This window comes from Porites lutea, chromosome 14 (genome assembly GCF_958299795.1).
Source record: "Porites lutea chromosome 14, jaPorLute2.1, whole genome shotgun sequence".
Classification (NCBI taxonomy): Eukaryota; Metazoa; Cnidaria; class Anthozoa; order Scleractinia; family Poritidae; genus Porites; species Porites lutea.
The window spans coordinates 21,631,505-21,640,216 of record NC_133214.1 but is presented as its reverse complement, the minus strand read 5'-3'; positions in this window follow the sequence as shown (position 1 = coordinate 21,640,216).

The window sequence follows — 8,712 nt, the reverse complement described above, 5'->3', positions numbered from 1 at the left end:
TTGTAGGTCCCCCCCCCCTCCCCCTCCTCTATCTCAGGGTCTAGATGACCAGGCCCTCCCCTTATCTGTAGTTCTGGATCTGCCACTGTTTATTACAATGGCATTAATTTTTCCACATTTAGGAACAAGTCTTGCACTTTTTGGCAACATACAAATACTAAAAAACATCCTAAACAATTTCAAGTTCCTTTTAGCTTAGTTTATGTAGTCTGACAAGAGAGTACCTAAAAGTTAAAAATGTAAACAACATTATACAAGAATGTTTTGAATCAGTAAAATTGTCAAATTTATGCAGACATACAGAACTTACATATAAACTTTGGAGGTGAAAGTTTTTACATTTTTTACATCTCATCTACTATTATTTGCGTTGGCCACCCAGTTACATGTAAGATTGCCACAAGCATAATATCATCTTGTAACTTTACTTTACCCTGGCATATTTTGAGGGTTTTCCGAGATTGTGTGACAATCACTAAATTAGTGAAGTCTTGTTGAAGCCATGAAGGTTAGATGTAATGTGACAAGGGAAGAAAAAATCTTTTTGCAATTTTAACAGCACATTTAGATCTTATTTTGTAACTCATTTTCTTGGAAAGCTTGATAAACAGCTTCAAAACAGTTTATTGGTACTTGAAAACTTTCAATAATGTTAGTGAAAGTAGAAATTGATTTTATGTTAAAAAAAAACACTTGAAAAGTTGACTGATATTTACTGGTGTACTTCAAGTACTTTAGGTAGGTAGGGTATAAAAAATAGCAACAAATTAGAACATTGTACAGAAAACTTTGTAATTATATTCTCCTAGCCTTAAAGCAGCTGTATTAGAGAAGGCAGGAAGGTTACTGTTGAAATAAAGTAACTGCCCTTGTATTATTCTTCATGGTCTCTTTTTCTTTTTGTTCTCTTTTTTTGTAGATATTCATTTTCCAGAAATTTGCAAAAAAGGGGTTGGCCTATTCCTAGAGTACTTTATAATTTTAGCTCATTGTGAAAGGAAAATTCCTTTAAAAGGGGGCTGTGAAGTTGAAGTGGAACATTAGCCCTACTCACCCTCGTAGAAAAATATGAAATGGCAAACTGATCCTCACGGCAAGGTGATGAAGAAATAAACAAAAGGATAAAACAAAAAAATATATTTAAACAAATTGCCAATTTAGGGCAATTTGTTTAATTATATATATATATTTTTGTTTCATTCTTTTGTTTACTTCTTCATCGCCTTGCGGTAAGGATCAGTTTGCTGTTTCTTTTTTTTCTACAAGTGTAAATTTATTGTACCGATCCAGGTCTACAACTGGGAGATCCAGCACCACTCATTGGCTTGCTATTTTGGAACCTACTCAGTCTCCGCTCCCACCCCACCCCTGGTTCAAACTGTTCCCATCCAGTCTTTTGTTCTGTTCGTTTCTGATCTATTTTTAGCCTTCATTCGTGGAGATTCACTTGAAAATCAACAGTTCGTTGTAAATGCGATGACAAATGCCTCAAGTGGTGAATAAGTGTTTGGTACAGGGGGAGTGGTAGGGGCACATGGGACTGGGGTTTTCGTCAACAAATTTTGTAAATTGCCTCGATTGATAGTTTCCGGGAGAACTAGATTTACTGTCACGGTAATTCTCGTTTCTGTGCCTTTTCCCTCTCCTCTCGTTCAACTCTTAACTTCCCCCATCCCGCCACCGCAACCCCCCCCCCCCCCCCCGGCTCCACTTTTTCGTTCACTTATTCCCAGGCTTTTTCGGTTTCCAATATGGCGGTGAAGATGGACGGGTCTTGCACAACTTCCCAGGACCTTTCTGGCAGTTGATCTATTGAAGGGAGGAGAAAATGTATTTATCCGGAATGCGTATGGTCGCTATAGGATGGTAAGGAAGTTCATTTTACCTTTGTCTACTAATTTGCTAAAAATTAATAATATATGGGCAATCTTGTCTTATGCCTGCGTGCAGATATCTCCTATTTCCTTGGTTGCACACGGAAAAGTCCCTTTTCCGCCTTCAACAAAGGAAATAGGAGACGTCTTCACGCAGGCAATCTTGTTTTCTTACTGCTTGTCTTTTATTGTTTGTAATCATGCCCTTAATTCACGTGGCCACTTTGTTTCATAATACACTGATATTTCAAGGAGAAATTTGGTCAATGTTGATCAAAGGATTTAAAGTTGCTCTATATATAAATATAACCTCAGAACTGACACCTACCTATAGAAAGAGACTGAGGGTGGGATCTAGACAACAAGAGGGTTGCAATTTTCTGGACAGGAATGAAGAACTTAAATTTCATCAAGTTTCTCTTCTGATGGCTAGGGAACAATCAAGTTTGTTTGTAAATTTATACTTATGGCATTGTATTATTTTTTCCTTTACTCGAAGGGTGGTGGTTATTACCAGTGGAATATCATCTTTTATATTTGTAAAGAGATACATTGACAAAAAGAGACTGGAGCTGATTAAAGCAAAAGGACGAGAAAGAATGCTACAAGCACAAAAAGAACATGACAAGAAGACCTAAAGTTTAAAGATTTTTTTCCTGCCAAAGCGAGAAGTTATAAGAAGGAATAGCAACACCTACACACGTACTGGTCATGATAAATGAGCCAACGATGGGGAAGTCTTTTCAGCCTCATCGTCAAAGAAAATGTGACATCCTTAACCCTTTAAGTCCCAATAGTGACCAACATCGATTTTCTCCTAACGATATCCGTACATTGTCAAGAACAAAGTCTATGAGAATTAATAAAATGATCAAAAAGAGAAAAATCTTTGATCTTTTATCAAATTCTCTCAACTAATTCTTTAAGGAAATGTATAGAGGTCAGTCTGGAGAATTTGTATGTGGATATCGGGGCTTAAAGGGTTAATATTTCTTTCGATCTGAGTCATAAGGTAATATGTTGGTTGTATTTCCTCTAGTGCAAAGAATAACAGTCATAAGCAATGGGCATGATGGTAGCTTGGATCAATGTACATACAGCATGGATGTTGGTGATCTGAAAACATCTAACAATAGCAGCTGCATCTTTTTTGTCATGAAAGGAAAGCAACACATTTCATTACAGCCAAAGGGGCAAAAGGCCAATCTTGCTTCCATGACCACCACATGTATGCCTTTTTTCAGTCATGGGTAAAACAGCTAATTGTTGTTAAAAAGGGTAAAAAAGAAATGAAATATTTCGTATCTATACATGGCATGAAATATCCACCTTTTCTTCACATAAAAGAAGTCAGTTATTTGGTATCCAACAGCCAGTGGAAAAAGTGAAACATTTGCTGGTGTGTACAATCTTTATTCATTTAATTTTTTAATTTGAGATGTCAAGCTTGGTTATTAAGGCTAGTCACAAAAAAACTGTGGAGCAAAGAAACTGATTTGTGCTTTATTAAAATACATTTAAAAACCTTTGCTGAATGCTATGAGTAGTAAATAGACAGATTTCAACAAGAACAATAAAATATTATCTTGTCCTTCTTGCAGATAATCTGCAACATTTATTATTTGCAAAAAGCCAAATCTGATGCCATTCACTTATAACCCCGCTGGAATTTCACTTTCGGGAACAAAACACCACTTCTGCTGGAGTTCTCCATTATCTTGCCACGTCTGAACTGGGGTGGACACTGTTGTATCTCCGTTTTGTATATCAATAACAAGATTATTCATGATGCTCACTATCTGGCCATTTCTATAGATCCATTTTTGGTTGACACCACCATTTGGAAAATAGCCAATATTATGCATTCGGCCCCTGCATCTCTATTTCCACAACTGATGTCTACTACCAGGCCCATTTTACTGAAAGGGTGTCATTTGGTCCTCATGTCCACAGCTGATTAGCACCCCCATATGCTGGGTACATCACGAGTAAACCACCCAGTGTAAAACCATCGATAGTAAGGACGAGATTATTCAGTTGACTTTTTATGTAAAAGTACAACGACATTTCAGCAAAGAGCTTGTCAAACGGAGCTGGCTCAAGCCTTCTTGATTTTGCTATATACTGGCCTAAGATAACAATCCAAGACAGAATAATAACAATTTATTGTTAATAGTAGTAGTAGTAGTAGTAGTAGTAGTAGTAGTAGTAGTAGTAGTAGTAGTAGTAGTAGTAGTAGTAGTAGTATGAATTTTATTGCATGTTTTGAATGTAGAACATTGACAATATTCACATTGAAATGTCCTAGCCATGGAGGTATGTATGGTGGGCATTAATTTGGAAAAATTAGCATAACGTCAAAACAGTGAATATTGAAAAGCGGATTTGTGGCCGGTTCGTAGGCTAGGTTTGTCTTGAAATTCCAAGGTGTTACTTTGAATCAATCGTAATGGAAGTTTCAGACATTATTACATACATCATTAAGATTGTGTGATGACGTTCGTTGTTTTTAGTTTTTTGGTTTTGACATTTTTGGGAATCCTGAGCAAAGCAAACTAGAATTCTTTTAAGTTCTTTTACACAGCTTTCTTTGTAGGTTTCCTAAATTCACTTGCTTGACTGACATTTATTTTGAGTTATTTAGTTTAAAGTATGAACTTTAAAACTGAATTTATCCAGATTTGTTTTCGCTGTTCAGCTGGTTTCATTCAGCCTTCTTTCCATCTGTTTTGTGATGTTGTCATACCTGCCAACCTCCGGAGATCTAAAATCTGGAGACTCTCTATTTTGCACTACACCCCCCCCCCCCACCCCCGAATGTCAACAGCACCAACACCCCCACTCCCCCCCCGGGCCAACAAATTGCCTTAGGACATTATATGACGTCTTACATGACGTACTGGGATCAAAATGCGCTTTCATCATTGTAATGACGAACTAATCTTTGTCATTAAGTAAACATTGCAAAAATGTCCCAGAAACTGTACAATGAATAAAAAAGTTAGAATTTTGTGAAAAAATGGACTAAATTTCAAACTAAAGCACAGAAATGCTCAAAAGTCCATTTTATCCGGGAGATTTGGTGCTCTAACCGGGAGATTGGGAGATCTGATGAAAAACTTGGAGACTCCCGGGAAAACCGGGAGAGTTGGCAGGTATGTGTTGTAATAAGTTGATCGGTGAGTATAAATATGGCACTGTTATCACTGTTTTTCGATTTACATTGCGGAGTTATATGCTTGTACGATTTACATTTGCGGATTTACATTGCGGATTTACTTGACTGTATGATTTACGTTCACGAGCTGAAGATTAAACTGTTGAAGTCCAAGTTGGAGTCCTGTCCTGTTTCCAGTTGTAGCAGATCCCAGTACCTTGGAATACTGTGACGAGTTCCTTTCCCCCTAGCCAAGCGAGTTGCAGAGTTAGTTTTCCCCTTGTTGTTCTTACGCCGAAGTCGCTCGAATTCTCTTATTAAACGCTTATTTTCCCGATTTGTGCTTGGAAGGGCAAAAACTATCGTTACAGTGGTTAGAGAAACAGTGCAGCTTCAACTGGAACACTTGAGGACAAGCAAGAACAAATCAGTTACGACAAGCTTAATGGTTCGTAGCCACGCTATGTAAATCCCTTGGAGCGCTGATGAAAAGCTTTTAGTCGCCCAAGTACTCGAGTAACACCTATTTGTTGACCTATATGCATTCCGTGAAGAAAATGAAGAAAGTATTAACGAAGACTTTTCCAAGATATTATTTGCGAAGCCGCAAGCCCTTTTCAAGCCTGTTGTGTCCGTAGCAAACCAAGAAACACAAGCCGATTTATCCGACGAAGACCGTGAAGCTTTATTTGCCGAATTGCCTTTCCGCTGGGTTTCCAGTCCCGAAATTGACGCCGAAGTTGAAGTTCCTCTAAACCCGAGTTCAAGTTACACGTATCCAGTGCCAGGTTCAAGCCAAGTTACACCGACCACCCGACATTCAACAGCATTTTCCACTCCTAATCAAGGTGAAATAACAGGGCGCGATCCATTCAACCAAACTTTCCGGAAATTTCGGTCCAAAACTCAATGGATCGGTTCGGTCCAACCGGAAAAGTTTCGAAAAAACGGGTCCACCTTTTGAGGTGGTCCTCTTTTCCCGGTCGGACCGGTTGGAATTTTGGTTGAATGGATCGCGCCCAACAGATTTTGATCCCCGCGATATTGTGCCCAAGTGATCCTGAAGAAGAAGAACGATGTTCTTAAAGGAATTAAACGAGCTATTTCGAGAAAATTGATCAAAATTTCTGACTGCCGGGTATCTAGGTTTTTGAAAACAGTTCCCGGCTGCCGGGTATCTAGACACGTCGGAAGAAGAAATACGCGATATCATTCCAACCAAGAGCTCAGTTTTCCTTTTTGTTAGTTCAATAAGGACACAGCAGTTCAATAAGTACACAACAGATCAGTAACCACACCAGTAGTTCAATGACTACACATCAGTTCATTGAGCGTAAACTACATACAGCTGCGGGAAAAATAGCCATAAATACGTTAGTTATTTTTTAATAAGAATGCATAGCATTAAGTAAGTGTTAAATACTCATTTAGCTATGGTACGAGAACTAAAAAGATAAATAGCTATGTTACACTGTTATTAAGTTCTAGTGAGCTCACTAATATAGACGGGAACATAGACTGATGTTATTTTAAAAAAATTTTAGTCCGCTCAGAAGGTCTGTCATTCTCATCAGGGGCACAGTGCACAGACCTGGAAAGAGAGTCAGCGTCGAAAGGGTAAAGCCAACTTAACGTTTTGGCCCGGAGAAAACTTCAACTAAATATCCCGAACGCGCACGTTCTGTCCTATTATGGCTCTTGATTCCAACGCCTTGCCAAGTACGCTCGCATCATTTCAGTTCATTCTTCACTGAACATTCAGAAGAACAAAACAGTGATAACGGTGCTATATTTATACTAACCGATCAACTTATTACAACATCACAAAACAAAGGGAAAGAAGGCTGAATAAAACCAGCTGATAATACGCTGATAATACCACAGAAAACCGAAAAACAAAAATGAAATTTGAATTCCATTTTTCCTTACCACTGAAAATCGGTTGGCACTATAGTGTACACGCATGCAGTAAGCAACTTCTTCCTACTTTGGCTTCTTCTTAGTCTTCTTAAAAACCTGCTGGCACCTCTCTGAATATTGGACGTTTGTGCGGAGGGATGAAAGACGGGCTCCCCTGCGTGGGAGGCTACTCTGACAGGACATTGTAACCAAAAGGCCTCTCTTGTCACTAAAGTTTAGTAATCCGGTCTTCGGGTCTTCGGGTCCTTGTTACGATGTTTAAAATCCACAACGCTCTTTAACTTTATTCAAGTTCCAGATTATAATATCAGTAAAATATACTAAATACTAATAATCTGAGTTAGGCTTAAAACAGAATTCAAGATTCCTTGAAAAATAAGGCCACTCTTCAGTACCGTCACTGTCAGTACGACGAAGGTGAAAAGCGTGATTATAACTCGCTTCTATGTTGTAATCGAAACGAGACTTCTTTCACAACGTATATTAACAGCTAATTGGGTCATTTTAACAGGGTAAAAAAGAGACGAGTCTGATCTTGTGTCTATTCCCGCGATACATACACCTTTCACACGTGAAAAAAGCGAGACGTTTCGCTTTCATTACAACAAGTGGGGAACAAAATGCGAAACATTTAGCTACTATATACAATCCGGCATGTCAACTACCGCTTTTTACGTTTTTAATAGCAATGGCAACAAATAAGTTACAAGCAATGAGGCTATAAAGGCACACATTAAAAAATTATGACTCTGAATTGTGTATTAATATTGTTATGAAAAATCAGCTTTGCTGAATGTTACAATAAGGAAATTATCTAGTCTTTCTTGTAGCTAATCTGGTGCAATGATTATTCCTTCACAGCTAAATGGTGTTGATCAATTATTCTTAAATTCACTTTCAGAGACTAAACTCTCAGTATAAATCCACTTCTGCTGAAGACTGTCGGTATCGTGCCACATTCGGACTGGGGTTGAAACATTTGTATTCCCATCTGTTATTTCCATAACAAGGTCACTCAGCAGGCTCACTATCTGGCCATTTCTATACTCCCATTTTTGATTTGGATTACCAGTTGGAAAATAACCAATGCAGTTGGTTCCCTCTTCAGTATGGCTATACATGACATCCGCCACAAGGCCCATTTTGCTGACAAGAGTGTCATTTGGTCCGTTCTTCCACAGCTGATTGGCTCCTCCATATGCTGGGTACATCACGAGTAAACCATCACGTCTAAAACCATCAATGGTGAGGACGAGTTGATTAAGTTGGCTTTCTATGTAGAAATAGTCCGACATCTCGGCTTAGGACTTGTTCAGTCAAGGTAAACAGAGATATCTTGGGTTAGCCTTGTTTCTCCTGATCTGCTGGCCTAAAATAACAATCCAGTCAATCGATTAACCAATGACTTTGTTTGAGTGTCAGGGATTTCCAGCTAAGGGTAGAAGTCTCTACTAAACTTCTGACCTGATTTAGTCGAAAAAGCTCCCTGGTACAATCCAGGATGGAATTTACTTTTCTTTCCATCGATCGTTTCGGAGCATCTATAGATCATCGTTTTATTTATCCACGATTTTCCCTTAACGCTCACGCAATTTCTTACCCTTATCTCTTCCTTTTTTGAGAATGCGGCGTTTTTTTAATTAAAAAGGAACGAAATCTCAAAGTGAGGCTTTAGAATATAGCACATGCAGTAAACTGAGCCAGCAGCCTATCGCCGATCCAATCGCCAACAGCCAAGTGAGTTAATTTCCCCTCCTCAGC